The 17,342-nt window shown below is 54.6% G+C and overlaps 1 protein-coding gene across 7 annotated transcripts in view; it reads left to right on the forward strand.

Moving 5' to 3' along the window:
* Nucleotides 1-10,199: 10,199 nt before the first annotated feature.
* CUNH1orf159 (chromosome unknown C1orf159 homolog) overlaps nt 10,200-17,342 on the forward strand; it is a 35,482-nt gene continuing 28,339 nt past the window's right edge. For 6 of the 7 annotated variants that reach the window (XM_047084023.1, XM_047084027.1, XM_047084030.1 and 3 more), the window contains exon 1: nt 10,200-10,299. The gene's annotated coding sequence lies outside the window, so the exon portion shown is untranslated. The remainder of the gene's footprint in view (nt 10,300-17,342) is intronic. The other variant, XM_047084022.1, reaches the window with a different exon arrangement.

The following is a 17,342-nucleotide window of genomic DNA, read 5'->3' on the forward strand; positions in this document are numbered from 1 at the left end:
CCCAGCCAGGCCCATCTGCACCGAGCAAAGAGGAAGGCACCTGACGCCCGCAGCCCACGCAGGGGAGTGCGATGCTGGCCACCCTCGGCCCCAGGGCGCCTCCTGGGGGGCCGTCAGCGAGGTGGTCAGGGGTCGGCTGTGGGCGCCCGGAAGGGAACAGCCTGCTCCCAGCCGTTAGCCGCCTCCAGAACTGCACAAATGGCACAACGTGGGAGGCTCGCCGTGAGCTCTCCTTAGAGCCCGCTCGGCCCACAGCGCTGAGCTCGGCCAGCCCTGGCGGCAGGGCATCTGCAGGCCCCAGGCGGACGGCACCAGCTCTTGAAAGCGGCCAGCCATTCCCATGTTTACCTGAGCCGGATCACCGGTCACCCGCTGGGGTCCCACTGGAATACAAAGCTGGAAGCCTCACGGCGGGCAGGCGTGTGCTGTGCGCACCAAACAAGATGCGCCAGCGCACGGGGTCCCCTGATCACGTGGGAAATACGCACAAGCGGAAGAAGAAAGTCAACACCAGCGCCGATCCGCTCCTAATAGGCACCAGCACCGGCACTTTGGTGCCTTTCCTCGTAAACTTTTTCTACACGTTGACGCAAGAACTGGGTTAAAAACCAATCACGCTTTTTCGCATTCGAGACCGCACTAGATTTTCTCCCTTTTTTGTTATGACATGCTCAGCACACATGTCTGAGTAGCTGCCTGTCATGATATCATCTGCCCACAACGGGGTTTGCTCAAGTTGGTTTCTGGGGTGTCAGGCGAGCGCCTCATCTCTTGTTTCGGGTTAGAATTCTAGGGACAAGTTCCGAGGGCCAGCACCCTGGGCAGCCGGTATGCCGGTTTCTGTCGACTTACAGATGAGCCACGGGGATGCCGAGTTGCTCACCCCAGGTCTGGCCGGGGGCAGGGACTGAGAACCTGGTCCCAAGCTCTGCCGGCTGGCCATGTCCTGGGGTCCCCATGGAGGGGAAGACCCCACGCCTTCCTCGGGGTCACTGAGACCTGCCCAAGGCTGGCACTCTGGGGTGGCCGAGGGTCCCCGCTCTCAGCCAGAGCTGTGGGGCCTCCCTCGACCCCTCCTCACCTGCGCCCTCTGCCTCCCTGCCCGGTTTCCCTTTTCTCAGCAGGATGGCTGCCTTGGTGGGTCAGGACCAGCTGTGGGGGTCTGCCCCAGGCTTTTGCCAACTTGAAGGCGGCTGTGTGCTTCATGTCTGCACCAGGGAACTGCAGGGGGTTGGTTCTGTCAGCAGGAGAGTGACCCTCATCTGGGACCAGGCTCCTCCCTGCCTGGACGGCACAGTTCTCTGGAGGAATGTGAGTCAGGATTCCTCGTGCCGTGTCCCCTCCGTGTGCACAGAGAGCAGAGAGGAACGAGGTCTTGACCACGTGGCAGGCCCCAGGAGATCCCCACGGGCTTAGGGAGAGGTCAGGAGCTGCTGAGTCTGTGTGGCGGGGTCCCTAGAAGACACCTCAGCCACGACAGCCCCTTCCGAGGTGAGCACGTGGTGCCACCAGGAGAGGCCTGCAGGGTGCCCAGGGGCTCCAACTGGACACACCCTACGGCCCCCTTCCCACTGCTCCCCAGTTCTGGGGTGAGGGCAGCCGTGCCGCACCTGAGGCCACACTTCACTGAGGGCCAGCCTCAGGCGTCTTTCCAGACCGCAGCCCTCGTACAATGAAGGCTACGGGTCCCTTTCATCACCTTCGCCTCCACTATCACATCATCAGCACACAGAGACTCAGCACCAGGACACGTCCTGTCCCCCACAGGCCACTGGCCACCTCCCAGCACCATGACGCCCCACACCTTCTGCACAGGGGATAGGTGTCCGAGCACCCGTCCCCATGGCCTCCTGCTCCCATCCCCCGGCGCCCTCCCGCTGCCCCCACCCTGACAAACTTCCTGCTCATGCTCTGCCGCCATGGCTCTGAGAAGCTTCTTGCGGCCTTCGTCCTGGTGAGCCCTTAACTGCCAAATAAATATTTGCCCAGGGTGGGGCTTGGTGCTCAGGGTTAAGTATTAAATGGGCCTAAAGTCAGAGGATCCTGTGGCAGCCGTATAAGGGCCCGGGCGGCCATGGGAGCACGGGAGATGACAGATGTATTGTCAGGCCACATCCTGGGCCCCCCTCTTCAGACTGGAAGGCAGAGGTCACCCCTCAGCCGACCCGGCATCAGGCAAAGGCCAGCAAAGGGACTGAGCAGAACAGAGGCACTGGGAAATCGGGGAGGGGGGGGGAATGTGAGGGGCACAGGAAGCCATCATCCATGCCAGAGGCCAGCCAGCAGGTGGCAGGTCCCACAGGTGAACAGAGTGTCGTAAAGGGGCCTCCATGTTGACCTGTGTCCCTGTGGCTGCATGAGCTACCTATCACTGCATGACAAGTGATCCCACGTGTTGTGTGTGCAAGGACAGGCATCTGTCTTCTTTCTGTGGCTCAGGGAGCAGAACAGTGGCCTAGGGGAGGCTGCACTGTGGTATGGGGCGGGGCTGCATCACCTCAGAGCTCGGTGGGAGGCTCCCCCAGGGCGGGCAGTCCTAGAGAGAGCCCAGAGACAGGCTGCAGCCTTCTCAGAACCAATCTGGAAAGTGCTGCCCTCGGAATTACGTTGCATCGTGTCCACCTGGAGGTAAGTGCGGAATCAGGGAGGGGAGGGGCGGCACAGGGGACAAATACCTCACAGTGGGACGCCTGCGGCAGCTTGGAGGTTGCCCACCATGGGTGCTTCCATTCAGAGCAGCCACTGGTCAGGATCACTGCCCACTCCCTGTTGTTTCCTTTTGCTTTTTCCTGGAAGCCATTCATCTCATTTAGGGTGTGCTTGTTTGTGATTGGTTGGTTGAGTATCAAGTGGGAGGAGTTTCGAAAAGATACACATTTCGACTAAATTCAGCTGGGAACAGGCCTTCTCTCCAGAGACCCCAGGAACCCACGTGCACACTGAGGTCCCTGCTACCTGTTGTCTGACAACATCTTGTTCTACAGAAATGTTGGCACACGTCGTCCTTATCTGGTCTTTTCAAGCATTAAACAATTTCATAAGAACGGCCCCGTGTGTGGTCATTCCATCCGTTTATACTGTACTTCAGTCACTCTGCAGCACCTGAGTCTCCAAGCCAAGCCAGAATCTGGGTTGGTTTGGTGTCACCTTGGCTGGGCCACGAGGGGCCCCAGAAACGTGGCCAAGCATTATTCAGGTGTTTTTGTGAGGGTGATTTTGGATGAGATTAATGTTTGCAGAGGTGGAGGGAGTAAGGCAGATGGTCCTCTCCAGCAAAGGTGGGCCTCGTCTGATCCACTGAGAGCCTGAGCAGAACAAAAAGGCCAACCCTCCCCCACTAAGAGGGGATCGCTGCTGCATGATCACCTTCAAGACGGGATATAGGTCTTTTCCTGCCTGTGCACTGGGCCTGGAGCTAAAGCATCAGCTCTCTGGGTCTCTGCCTTGCCAAGTGCATCTTGGGACTTCTCAGCCTCCACAATCTGATGAGCACATTCTTCACAGTAGATCTTTATACAGGTTCTGTTCCTCTGGAGAACCTTGACCAACACATACCCGACACATACTTTCCCAGTGAGTGGTTGACGGTGGGTTGCATCTTGCTCATCTAATGGAGCAGAAGGGACGGGGGGTGGGCCTGCCCGCCTCAGGGGTCCAGTGTATCTATCCCGCCCACGCTGCCCCCCCGGGTCAGAGATATGCCAGCCACTCTAGACCTGTGCATCAGCCTCACATCCAGGCCCAGGGGCTGGTGAGCGACTCTGGGGGGTGAGGGTCACCTTGTGACTCAGAGAAAAGATTGGGTTTCTCAGGTCATGAGAGGGGCCTCAGCAAGTTTCCAGAAGCAGGAAGACAGGCTCCCTGGAGAAGGAGCAGTCTTCACGTGCTCGCAGAGGTGCTCGGAGTGTGTGTGTGGGGGGCGGGGGGAGTGTGATGGCCCCGGGTTTGCCAGGTTTCCTCTGAGGTGCTGGTGAGGGTTTGGGGGAGGGGGGCAGGAACCCATGATCTGGTGCTTTCGGATGCCTGGGACAGGAGGTTCTGGGTGTTACAGGTTGAAGGCAGGATCCCTTCCTCCCCACCAACCTCAGGAGCACTCTGACATTCCTCACTGTGGAGGGGCCAGCGTTCAGGCCCTGAGAACCCCCATTTGAGCACTTCCCTGAGAAAGGGTCTAGGTTCTCACCTGTGCATCAGAATGGCATGGTGTCAGGGGTCCAGGCTGGACAGGGACGCCACCTGCAGGCAGACTTGAGAACGTGCCGCCCCCGGGGGATGGGCAATCCAGTGCTGGCAGACGAGATCCCGTGGCCCCAGACCAAAGGGAGGATGGGGTCCCATTTCAGCCCCGCAGCAGGTGGCTAGGTGAGGCCCCGCAGACCAAGGATCGAGGTCACCGGGGCAGTATCCCTGTGCCCAGGCCCCAGCTAGGGGGTGGTCGAGCCCTAAAGGCAGCGTGACCTTGGTCATAGATGGGGCATGTCCTCCAGCTTCAGAGGTTTGCTAATAACAAACAGGATACTGGCTTCCCTGCAAGGCTGATTTCTTGAATTTCTGAGAAAGTTCCAGCCAACGCTGAAGTGCTCTTTGGCTCAGTGAGTAGGGAGCACTCGGGGCCCAGGGGGCTCAGCTTGACAGGCCTAGTATCCATGAGGCCAGCACTCTCCAGGCCCTGTCCCCACCCAGCCCTGTGGCTGACTCAAGGACAAGTATTCACACTGTGTCCTCGTAGCCCATGGCTCCTGGGGGAGCACTGCCGCGTGCTGGGTTCCTGTCGTAGGTGCCAGGCCTGCCGATGGCCACCGCTGAACACCTCGAGTGGTAGGCATCCCAGCAAGGCCTCCACCTCCGCTCACACCCTCGAAAGGCAAAGACAGGGTAGGGTAGGGCAGTCTGGGGCGTCCAGCTCGGCTCCCCCCCTGGTCTCTGCACGCATGCTCCTCACACACCCCACAGCCTAGGGAAATGGGCCTGGTTGCGGAGGACAGGGTGGGGGGTGTTGTAAACACAGCAATTAAGGCCCTCTCTAATGGCAGGCAATTAATTAGCTGATGATTGAGCCTCGCCCAGCTCCCCGGCTGTTTGGGAAGAGCCACCAACTTTCGCCTGCTCCCGGTACTGTGCAGGTAGGAGGTGGACGGGGGCACCAGGCAGGCAGAGGGGCCTGAGCCTGCCCACCTCCGCACACGTCCCTGAACAGCTGTGTGGAAGCCAGGGCACCTTCCCCGGAACTGCAGGGACACTCTCCCAACGGAGCCCAGGAGCTGGGAGGAGCAGGCCTGCTCCCCCTCCCCACCCCACCCCCCCCTTCCCGCCTGGAGCAATGAGCCCAGGCATGCCTCTTCCCTCAGGCTGGCCCAGGAACCTCCTTCCTGAAGCAACATCAGAAAGGCCTCAGATGCTCCTGCAACCCCTGGGAAGCTGGCTGTTTTGCTCAGGCTCCTCTGGGACAATCCTGGCCCAAGAGAGTGTGGCTAGTCCGGGGCTCTGTTGGCAGCTCAACAAGGGCTTCCCGTCTTTCAGGAGCCGCAGGCCCCCTTTGTCCAAATAGCCACATTATAGGAAAAAGCTGAGCATAAGGAAGGTGACTGGGTTTCAGGAGACAGAACGGAAACCGATGGCCCAGAGACGGCCGGCCGATAAGCAGCAGACAGCTGCAGGTACCGCCCGGCACTCGGGCCCCCCCAGCAGTAGGACCTTCCTAAAGACATGGGGCACATCACGGCTGAGGAGACAAGCGCGTGAGCCGTGAGCTGACCTGGCCACTGAGGCTCCTCTCCTGCCCCCTATCCCCGAGTGTGGCCTCCCCACTCCCAGCAGCTGCTCCGGGACACACTTTGGAGGTGGTGAGGTGTGGACAACGCCTGCACGCGTGACAGACTCACTGAAGGCCTCTGTATACACTTTTAAGACTTGGTGCATGGGTGCAGGGATGCATTTGTCCTGGGGCTGCCCAAGACTGGCCTCTACCTAAGTTCCCTTGTTTATTAAAGCGGCCACCTACCCAGCGTCCTGCCTCTTTCTTTTGTCTCGCCTGCCCTCTGCTTTGGGGACAGTTTCAGATCTCTCCAGGGAGGCTGGCCAACCATCACCGCCTGGGAGTGTGTTTATTCTGTCATTTTATCCCACGTGGGATTCCTGTGACCTCCCTGCAATCGAGATGCGGAGTGTTCCGCCCCACGGAGACCCCTCCTGCTGCCCCTTCTCGCCATCCATGCCGTTCCTGGATTGGATTTCTTCCCCCAGCAAATGCTCATGAGATCCAGCTAAATTGTATGAAACTTATACCCAGGTTATTCCAAAGCGTCTCTTAACTTTTTCAACACTGGAGATAAGTTCAGCAGGATTTCACCTTACAACACAAAGTCTGAGAAGTTTCGTCTTGTGAGCAGGATTCGGTGGCAAAGCCGACCCTCTCGTGGGATGAGTTCTCCCCGGCATTACACACATAAAACGTGTTCTGATTCCGTTTCAATGCCACACACACTTGTGCATGACGACTTACTGACTGTCCCAGGCTTTCTCAGGCTGAATTTGAAATCTCTCTAGGATGGAAAGGTGTTCATGCAGGGACACAGCCAGCCCAGCGGGCCAAGGCCATGCCCCCACGCTGAGGTCTCTGCAGGATGCTGGCGGGATCCACCCCCTGACCGTGGGGGGTTCTTATGGGCACCAGCCCACGTCCCACGTTGTGTTGCTCCCTGTCCCCTGCAGGGAGCATTCCCCACATGACTGCTGAATGAGATTTTGCCTTTTTGGCCCTTAAGATAGTAAATATATTTCTTGTTTTAGTCTAGAGAACTTTCTTTAACTTTATGGGCTCCTAAGGAGATGTCTTGTATTATCCACCTAGCCTAATAAAATCTTACATTCTTTCATATTCTCGGCACTGTCTAGCTCATGGGGTTACTTAAAATGTTCCAAGAATGTCTCTCTCGGCCTTTTCTGGGCCACAGGGGGCCACCGCCCATCAGAATTTTCACCTAATGCAGACTTTTCCTCAGTGTTTGCTGGGTGCCCTCCGTGACAACAGCTTCACAGATCCTGCTGGCCTTCCCCTGCCCTAGGAGGTGCCGGGCAACCCCCGCCTGCCTTCCACAGGAGGGAGGGGCACTGGGCTGAGGATGGGCCACTGGGCAGGGGTTGGGGGAGCACTGGGGGGGAGGAGGGGCACTGGGTGGGGAGGAGGGGCACTGGGTTGAGGGAGGGGCACTGGGTGGGGAGGGGGGGGCACTGGGGAGGGCGGTTCGAACGACCCTGCAGTTGCTTGACAGCCAGGACACGAGCTGGAGAGAATACTGCCCTCAGTGCCTGAATGAGGTAGGGGACAGGAGATACTCGTACGGCAAGGCCACGAAGGGACACATGGGGAACCAGAGACAGTCATCCAGGACCACAGCCAGAGGGCAGGAGGCAAGATGTAGAAGTAAGTTGGTCCCTCCCAGGGGCCAGGTTCCCTGACCATCCCAAGGGATGCCCAGGAAGCCTGGGGAAGAGGCTTGAGCTGGGAGGGAGGTGGGGTCTAGCAGGGGCTGAATTTAGATGAGTTGAGGGGCGTGGGGCAGAGAAACGGTCAGCCCTGAGCTCTGTCCTGCCATTGAGCAAAGGGAGAGCCTGTGGAACCGGCAGTGATGGGGGCGGGGGGGACTGGGTGATGGAGAATCCTTCGGGTGAGGAACCAGATGGCTGGCTGGGAGTCAGCCTGGCTTATGGCCCAGCCCCCACCAGGGTCCCTGTGGTCAGTTCCTGCCCTCAGAGCCCTAACCCTTAGGTGGACCCCGGGTATAGCTCCTGCATGGGACCCCTCCCCCTACACCTCCACCAGCTTCCTGGGGCCGTGGGCCTGACCTTGCCCTCCAGCTTGGAACCAATCAGGACCAGAATGTTCAGAAAGGCCGAAGCCCACCACTGGGCCTAGCAGGAACAGCCCGCGTTCACCTTCCCACAGCAGCCTCTCTGGCCAGCTCCGTCGGCCCCTGGCGCTCTCACGGCAAGTCTGTCCCTGGAACACTGGCCTGCACACCTGACAGCCGTGCCTGTAACACGTCAACTGCCACAGAGGCCCCCGAGGGGCACCCTGGGCAGCACTCCCACCTCCAATTAAAAAGGCTCGGAGAATGCCGTCTTCCAAGAAAGAGACACAAAAGGACTCTCGCTTCTGTTCTCAATACTCCTGCTTGGAAATATCCTTATGCTGCAAGGCTAGCACTCTATTTTCGCTGAAAAGTCTGGACATTCAGACTTGGGAAGGATGTCCTAAGGTGCATTCTGAAGGGAAGAGAACACCCAGGACGCAGGCACAGAGGCCAGCTGGGAAGGAGGTCGCATGGATGTCCCAGAGCTGGGGAGCCCCGGGTGCCAGAGTCCTGTGGCACCCACGCCCCAGTACACTTGCAACTCCTAACCCTGACCCACACTCACCTCTCACTCAGACACCCCTAGGAAGGCTGGCAGGCTCCAAACCCTTTTATTAGCACACGAGAGACTCTATCTATTGAAAAGCTGTGAGTGTGCAGGATGCACACAACTGTTCTTTTTGTCCGGGGGCAGCTCAGAAGCAGAGCCTGAGACCACACTTGTGGAAATTCCACCAGCCACGGGGTCATCCTGTTGGCACAAAGCGAACCCAGCACACTAGACACATAGATCCCATGGACTTTGGAACTCATTGTGGGGAGCAGTCACAGCCCCCTCCCCATCCATGAGTCCTTATGGCCGCAGGGTAGTCTAGTGGGAAGAGTAACCAGTCTGACTGGCCCCACCGGCTGGCACCTGTCTCTTTTCCATCTATTCCTATCCGCAGCGAGGTGCAAGTGCAGGTGAGGCCTGGGTGCCTCCTTGTGCCTGTGCTGGGCAATGGGTGCCCTTCCTGGTTCAGGCTGAGGTCGTAGCTCTCCCGGTTCACTTACAGGCCCTTGAGGAAAACCGGTCTCAGCCCCATGGGAAAGCAGCCACTCCTTATTCATGTTGACCCCCCCCCCTTTGTCCTTTCCTGTCTGCTGTGCTCTGGAGGGCCATCAGGAAGGTATAACCATGCTGGACATACAAAGGGGAGCAGTCAGTCTTACTCTGTTTTCTCCTGGAAGCTCCTTGGCATACCCTTTCTCCAGGGGTCAGCTCTGCATGCCCGCGGGAGGATGGGGGGGTTTGAAAGGCCAGCCTTGGTGTGGACCAACCACTAAGATATCCTATTTAATCCCGACCCCACCCTGTGAGAAAGGCTCTGCATCACCCATGAAAGCTGACCAAGGTCTTTAAAGCAGCAAAACTGGTCTGCAAGGTAAGCCAAGAACAAAGATTCCTTTCTAGGGCTTCACATCAAGAATTCCACAAAGAGCAAACATTTCAAAGGCCTAGTCTCTCCCCAGCTCTTCACTGGGGCCAAGGGCTGGCCTCTCGTCCAGACAGCCAGGACACAGGGGTCTGAAAGGTCTTGAAGGGGCACCCCAGACCTGAGGTAGGAAGTGTAGATTTTACAGCGGGCTTATTAGGAGACACGTCTTCGCTTCCCAAAGGAGTTTTTGCTTTTCAGTGGGCTAGTCGGCTTACTCTCCAGACAAATCATAAAATGGCATTGTCCTCTGCGGATGTTCCTGTCACGTAACCTTGTCATGTGTGTAGGGTCACACCTGTTCTCATTTCCTCTCGTAAAACCGAAAGGTAGCCCTAGAATCAGCCACACGTTGGAGCTCTCTATCCCCCGCCTAAAACCGACAGTATTTGATAAACGTTGTCGCCTTGGGGACGGACTTGGCGGTCTTCATTTCCAGGCAGCCTCCGCTAAAGCGGACATGGGCCGAAGCCCCAGTTAGCCAGGACTTCCTCTAGGGTAACGCGCCGACGCTGACTCCCCGCACCCGTCCCTGCTGACGCGGGGCCGCGGAACACATTGCCTTTCGCGCGCCGCCACCTGCTGGCTTGCATCCCGGGGCTTTCCCGGTCTCCTGGCAACGCCAAAGATGGCCGGCGCGCGAGGACTCCTGGGGAGTGTAGTTCTTCCCCTCCTTTCCATTCTGTCCATGGCTCAGCTATTAGGACCTAGGTGCCCTGGACTACACTTTCTAGGTTGCTCCACGCGCGCCTCCCACAGCCTCGCGAGAACCCTGTGCCGGAACCCATCTGGAGAGAGGGAGCTCTCGCGAGGACCGCCGGTAGTTGTAGTTTGAGGCTGAGGAGAGACTACAGAGGAGTCTACAAGGCTGAGCGGAGACTACGAAGGCGGAGAGACTACAAGTCCCAGGGGGAGAGGCGCGACCGCCTGGAGGGCGGGGGGTACGAAAGAGGAACGCGAAGGGCGCCGGGGTGAGTGATGGGCCGGGGGCGGGCGCGCGGTCTGCAGGGCCGGGGGCGGACCGGGGGCGGACCGGGGGCGGAGGCAGGGGCGCCGGGGGCGGCCTTGGGGCGCGGACGCCCGGGCCGGATGGTCTCCGGCGCGGTGTGGGGCGCGGAACCCGGACAAAGGTCCGCGGGGACCCGGCTCCCCTCCGGCTACCGAACCTCCCGCAGGAGTCGTCATCTGAGAGAGGCCGTCGGTAGCTGGACTCAGGCCCCCTCCCCCGCCCCCGAAGCCGCGGAGCCCCAGGAGGTCTCGCCCTCAGGACCGAACGCAGGCCGGGGTGGGTGGGGGGAGTGTGAGGCCGCCGGCTGTCCTTGGAAGCCGTGTTCACACCGGCACTCTCCCTGGAGGTTGCGGGATCTATTAGACCGTTTATCGCCACGAAATTGTCAAGGTTGAGTCGTTATGCAGGTTTTCGAGGAGTGTGTTGCCACCGTAACAATTTGACTGATGTGTTAGTTCCGGTGTAACTTAAGAGCAGGTCACTAGGGTACATTCGGATACGGCCTTTCAAGGGTTTGAAGGAGTAGCATTTTGGCAAATGCAGCTTTGCCCAAAAACCTGTTTTCTGACAATTCTTAACGGTTTCGTTTGATTCGAAGGTGTCAGCCTTGGCCCCGTTTTTCGTTTTGTGTTTTTCTTAGTATTGCTACATTATAAGGAGGATGCTGACCTAGGTCTTCATCTTTCTCGTGGTTTTTAACCTGAGGAAGGCCTGGACGGGTTCCCGTACCGGGTGGTCAGGGAGCCCGCCTGGATTACTCCCACTCCCGCTCCCAGCCAGGAGCCACTGGATAAGTAGTCTGTGTTCAGGCAGAATCTTAATGGCCACATTGTTTTCAGAAGTTCCTAGAAGGAGATAGAATCTGAATTATCCAAAAAGTTTCTTTTCGTAACACATGCCCCCGCCCTGGTACAGTCCTCCCCGGAGCAGAGCAGACAGATGCATTGGTGGGTGATCACCTGAGTGGGCTGGTCCACAGGGGCACCGCAGGACCCCAAAGGCACCTCCCAGCCCCTCGCTTACTTCTGTCCTCCAAGACAAGCTGTGACCGATCAATCACGTGACTCATTAGAAGCATGAAGGAGTCACCACAGCGCTGAGAGTTCCGCACCGCCAAGGCGAGGGATGCCTTTGAGTGGTTTTCCCGCATGCAGGCCCCAGGCGGAGGCTGCAGGGGTCCACACCCCTGTCAGGTGTGCAGAGGCCGCAGAATGGTGGGCAGTGGGTGCCACGTGGCATTCGTGGCATCGGCCACACGTGTCAACAGACCGGAATGTTTCCTTTCTATCCGGTCAAACCGTGGACGGCATTTATTTTCCATCACAGCTCGAGATGGGACTTTTAGATCGGGAAGCATGTTCGTAAGTTCTCAACGGTTCTTGTCTTCCCGAGAGACGAGTTCCACGTTGGCTTCCTTTGCTTGCTGAGAAGACCATCGGCAGTACCTACTCTGATTGGCGGGGAGGGGTGGGCAACGGGCCTGTGTTGTGCTTCATCAGTGCCTCAGAGCCTGAAGCTGGTGACCCCCTGTCCCCACTCTCCTGTCCTGCCACAGCTGCCTGGAGGCTCAGGGAAGCGAGCTGCAGTGAGCACTTGTGTGCTCACTCTGGGTGAAGAGCCTTTTGCAGGGTCCTCCCCCCAGCCCTAACTCCTTATGGAGGGACCGCAGATAACCCCACCCAGTCAGCCCTGATACATTACTTGCTTAGGGTCACAGCGGCCTGGAGGCTTTATTTCTTCACTGAAACCAGTTCTAAGGAAAAATGAGCTGTGAGAGAACATACAGTACAATTTAAATTCTCACCAAGTTTTGGGGTGCGTGGGTGGCTCAGTCGGTTGAGCATCCGACTTCTGCTCAGGTCACGATCTCCCCGGTTCCGAGTTCGAGCCCCGTGTTGGGCTCTGTGCTGACAGCTCGGAGCCTGGAGCCTGCTTCGGGTTCTGTGTCTCCCTCTCTCTGCCCTTCCCCCGCTCGTGCTTGCTCTCTCTCTCTCTCTCTCTCTCTCTCAAAAATAAACATTAAAAAATTTTTTTAAATAAATTAATTAATTCTCACCAAATTTTTCATTGCCACGTAGAAATATTTTTATCCAGTTACTTAACTTTTTCGCTCTGATACGATCAGGACGAATCACATCTATTCAGTCGGTTAGTGAGGTGTAATTCACATGCAGTTATTGACAGATGCACCCAGCTGTGTAACCTGCCCACCGATCATGATAGAAAACATTTCTGTCATCCTGGAAAGGTCTCTCGTGTTGTGGACTGAATGGTGTGTCCCCCAAATCCGTATGTTGAAGCCCTAACTCGCAGTGTTTTGGTATTTGGACGCTGGTGGGGCCCTTGGGAGGTGGTCAGGGTTAGATGAGGGCACAAGAATGGACCCCATGGTGGGATTAGTGCCCTTAGGAGAGAAGAGAGGAATCTGGTCACAGGCACAGGGAAGGCTGTGTGACACCGAAAGAAGTTACCATCTGCAGGACGGGAAGGAGGCTGAGCCAGACACGGAATCTCTGGAATCTTCCGGCATCTTGGAGTCTTGGCTCCAGTCCCTCCATGTTGCTGTGTCAGCACTCCTGGGATGTGCCACAGTGCACCTATCAGTCCTGTGGTGGCACTTGGCTTAGGTGACTAAAGAGGTTATGGACATTGTGCACATCTGTGGGTGTGCTTTCCTTTCTCTTGGGAAAATCCCTGGGAGTGACGCTGCTGGGTTGGGTCTACTGAGCAGAGCAGTGTTTCGGGGTGGCTTTAATTTGCATTTCCTTGAGCTTAGTGATGCTGAGCACCTTCCCACCTGCTCATTACTGCTCACACCTCTTTTCTGAAATGTCTGATCCAGTCTTTTGCCCTTTTTAAAAAATTACCAAGTTGTGAAAGTCCTTTCTATCTTCTGGATACATGGTTTGCCAGATACATATTGCAAATATCTCTCATTCTTTGACTTGCTTATTCATTTATTAATGTTACATCTTAAAAATTAACTTTAAAAATTTTGGAGGAGTTTTAGATTTACAGGAAAGTGTTAAAGATAGCCAGTTTCCCCTACTACAGACATTTAGGTGACTATGGTGCATTTTTCAGAACTGAGAATAGCAGTGCTCACATTCCAGACGGCAGGTGTCACTCAGGTCCACAGCGTCCCTGTCCGGGTCCCACACTGCGCTGAGTTGTCGCAGCTTCTTTGTCCCCTCCGGGATGTGTGTCTCAGCTTCTCTTGCTTTGTCATGACCTTGACAGTTTTGAGGAGGACCGCACAGGTGTTGTGTCGAATGTCCCTCGTTTCGGGTTTGTCTCTTGTGTTTTCTCATGGTCAGAGGGGGGTTGTGGCTTGGGGAAAGGACACCCCAGAGGTGAGGTGGCCCTCTTGTCACATCCTATCAGGGGGTCCTGTTGGCCGGTCACCTGGTTCGGGTGGTGCCTGCCGGGTGTCCCTCCTGTCTTCCTGGGCAGCAGCCACTCAGTGAGGCGGTCTCCCTGCGGGGCTGGGGACGAAGCTGTGCCTCCCTCCCGGGACCGGGGGGCGGGGGGCGGGGAGCGGCGGGGAAGAACCGCTGTAGTATTTGGAATTCTGGAGGGAGGAGTTCTGTCTCCCCCACGTGCTCACGTTTATCAGCGGTCCCCTCCACCAGCAGGGACTCCTGGATGTGTGTCGTGTACTTGGGGTCCAGTCCCGCACTGTGTTGTTTTGCCCTGGCCGTTGGGGGCTCTTTCATTTGCTTGTTTCGGGGGCACCGCCTTACTTTGTGGCCCTGCCGGGGGCTCCAGGTTCATCTCGTCGTGTGCCCGCCTCAGCCGTAGCGGCAGCCACGTCTCCAAGGAGCCCTGGTGTCTTTTACTGGAGGACGGTGTTTAGAAGCCAAGATCTGGGCACTGGTGTGCGGCTTGCTGCAGCTGTCATGGCCTGAGGTCTTGTTGGTGGATGAAGTTAGATAACGTGTGCGACTGTTTGTCTATGTGTATGTGTGTGTGTGATCTGTGTGTGTGTCTGATCTGTGTGTGTCTGTGATCTGTGATCTGTGCGTGTCTGTGATCTGTGTGTGTGTGTGCGTCTGTGGTCTCTGTGTGTGTCTGTGTGTGCGTGTCTGTGATCTGTGTGTGTGTGTGCGTCTGTGGTCTGTGTGTGTGTGTGTGTGTGTCTGTGATCTGTGTGTGCGTGTCTGTGATCTGTGTGTGTGTGTGCGTCTGTGGTCTCTGTGTGTGTCTGTGTGTGCGTGTCTGTGATCTGTGTGTGTGTGATCTGTGTGTGTGTCTGATCTGTGTGTCTGTGATCTGTGATCTGTGTGTGTCTGTGATCTGTGTGTGTGTGTGCGTCTGTGGTCTGTGTGTGTGTGTGTGTGTGTGCGTCTGTGGTCTGTGTGTGTGTGTGTGTGTGTGTGTGTGCGTGTCTGTGATCTGTGTGTGTGTGTGCGTCTGTGGTCTCTGTGTGTGTCTGTGTGTGCGTCTGTGGTCTGTGTGTGTGTGTGTGTGTGTGTGTCTGTGATCTGTGTGTGCGTGTCTGTGATCTGTGTGTGTGTGTAACCTTCCTGTGAGAACCCGGCTCCTACAGCCGCCATCGGTTTCTTATCTCTAGCCCCAAGGTGCACACAGAGGCAGTTTCAGAACTGCTCACCCACATTCCACCCCGACGAGAAACAAATTTACCAAGTTGAGTGCAGCTTAAGTGTGGTTCTTTGGATCTTTAGCTTCTTAGTCAAACACCGTTTTCCAGGGGTGCTGAGGTCAGCTCCTTGTTTTGCATCCCCTTCGGTGTATTGTCATATATTTGTGACCCAGTTAGAACCATTGGTCACAGTCTGTGTTCTGTCTTGAGATCCCCAACATTGTTTGATTTGTGTACATTAAACTTTACTCTCTGTGATACATGATCCTACGGCTTTTGACAAGTCCTAGTCTTGTGTCCACTGTGATGGTGTATTTTGATGAGCAGAAGTTTTTAATGTTGGTAAAGTTTAATTTATGAATCGGTTTTCTTTCTTGGTTCATACTTTCTGCGTCCTTTCTAAAAGTCTTTGACTAACCAGGTCACAAGATATTCCCCTATATTTTCTTCTAGAGGCTTTTTCTGGCTTCAGATTTTACATTTAGCTTCATGATCCATTTCTTAGTTTTCATACTATGTGAGTACAGGTCCAGTTTTTTTTTTTAACGCTTATTTATTATTTTGAGAGAGACAGACAGACAGACATGAGCAGGGGAAGGGGCAAAGAGAGAGGGAGACACAGAATCTGAAGCAGGCTCCAGGCTGTGAGCTGTCAGCACAGAGCCTGATGTGGGGCTTGAACCCATGAACCGTGAGATCACGACCTGAGTCCAAGTCTGACGCTTAACCAACTGAACCACCCAGGTGCCCCTGTTTTTATTTATTTTTGAGAAGAGAGAGACAGAGAATGAGCGGGGGGAGGGGTAGAGAGAGGGAGACACAGAATCTGAAGCAGGCTCCAGGCTGTGAGCTGTCAGCACAGAGCCCGACACGGGCTTGAACCCACGAACCGCGAGATCATGACCTGAGCCAAAGTTGGACGCTCAACCGACTGAGCCACCCAGGTGCCCCTGTATTTTATTATTTTTTAAAAAATAAGTTTATTTATTTATTTTGAGAGAGAGAGAGAGAGAGAGAGAGAGAGAGAGAGAATCTCAAGCAGGCTCCGCACTGTCAGCTCGAACCCGTGAACTCTGAGATCATGACCTGAGCTGAAATCAAGAGTTGGACGCTCAACCGACTGAGCCACCCAGGTGCCCTTGATCTTACATATTTTAAAATAAATTTATTCCCACAAACTATGTTTTTGAATGCCATTGTAAATTGTATTTATTTGTCATTTTCCAAATAGTTGTTGCTAGTATATAGAAATAACAATTGATTTGTATGTTCTTAGAACATTGCTAAATTCACTTATCCTAGCTTTTTTCTGTAGATTTCTTAGGATTTTCCATATAAATAGTCATGCCATCTACACAGAGACAGTTTCTTTGTTTTCTCTCCTTATTATACGGACTAGCACCAAGGATATTGGATATCTTGATTCCTTCAGTCTTTAGGGGGAATGTCCTATATTTCAGCTGTAGGTTTTTTATAGGTATCTTCTATCAGGTTGGGGGTGTTGCCTTTTATTTTTCGTTTGCTGAGAGTTTTTTTTATGAATGATCCTGAAATTGTGTCAAAAGCTTGTTTTGCAGCTACTGAAAAGGTCCTATGATTGTTTTTCTTCTTTAATCTGTTAAAGCATTGGATTGTAACAACCGGTGTTTGTGTGGCAAGCCAGCCTTGTGTCCCGAAAGGAGCTCATTTGGTCACGTTCTATCACCTTTTTCATGTGTTACTGTATACAGTTTGCTAATATTTTGTCAGAGTTTTTGGATTGATGTTCATGAAGGATAGTAGTCTGTACTTTTTTCTTTGTAGTGTCCTTGTCTGATTTCCATCCGGGTTATATTGGACTATCTTTGAGTCTTGCTGGCCTTATAAGTGAGCTGGGACATGTTTTCTCTTTGTTTTCTGAAGGACTTTGTGTAATATTGGTACTTCTTCCTTAAATATTTGATAGACTTCATCAGTGAAGACACTGTCTGGGTTGTTTTCTTTGGGGGAAGCTTTAAAATTGTGAATTCAGTTTCTTTAATGGCTATAAGGCTATTTATATTTTCTGCTTCATCTTGTATCATTTTTGGTAATTTTTATCTTTAAATAAATGAGACCATTTCATCTAAGTTGTTGAATTTATTGACTTAAAGTTGTTTATAATACTGACTGATTATCCTGCCATGTTTGTAGGATTTATAGTGATTTCTCCCCTTTCATTTCTGATATAGATATTTTGTATTGATATTTTTTCTTGATTATTCTTGCTAGAGGTTTGTCAGTTTTATCTATTTATTTTTATAGAAGTATGATTAACATACAGTGTTATATTAGTTTCTGGTGCAAAGTGTAGTGATTCAACAATTCTTATGTTACTCAGTGTCAGTGCTCACTGCAGTCAGTGAGGTCACCATCTGTCCCCG

Source organism: Lynx rufus, unplaced genomic scaffold (assembly GCF_022079265.1).
Source record: "Lynx rufus isolate CCGP_SWC_20201006 ecotype Redwood Valley unplaced genomic scaffold, mLynRuf1.p SCAF_2, whole genome shotgun sequence".
Classification (NCBI taxonomy): Eukaryota; Metazoa; Chordata; class Mammalia; order Carnivora; family Felidae; genus Lynx; species Lynx rufus.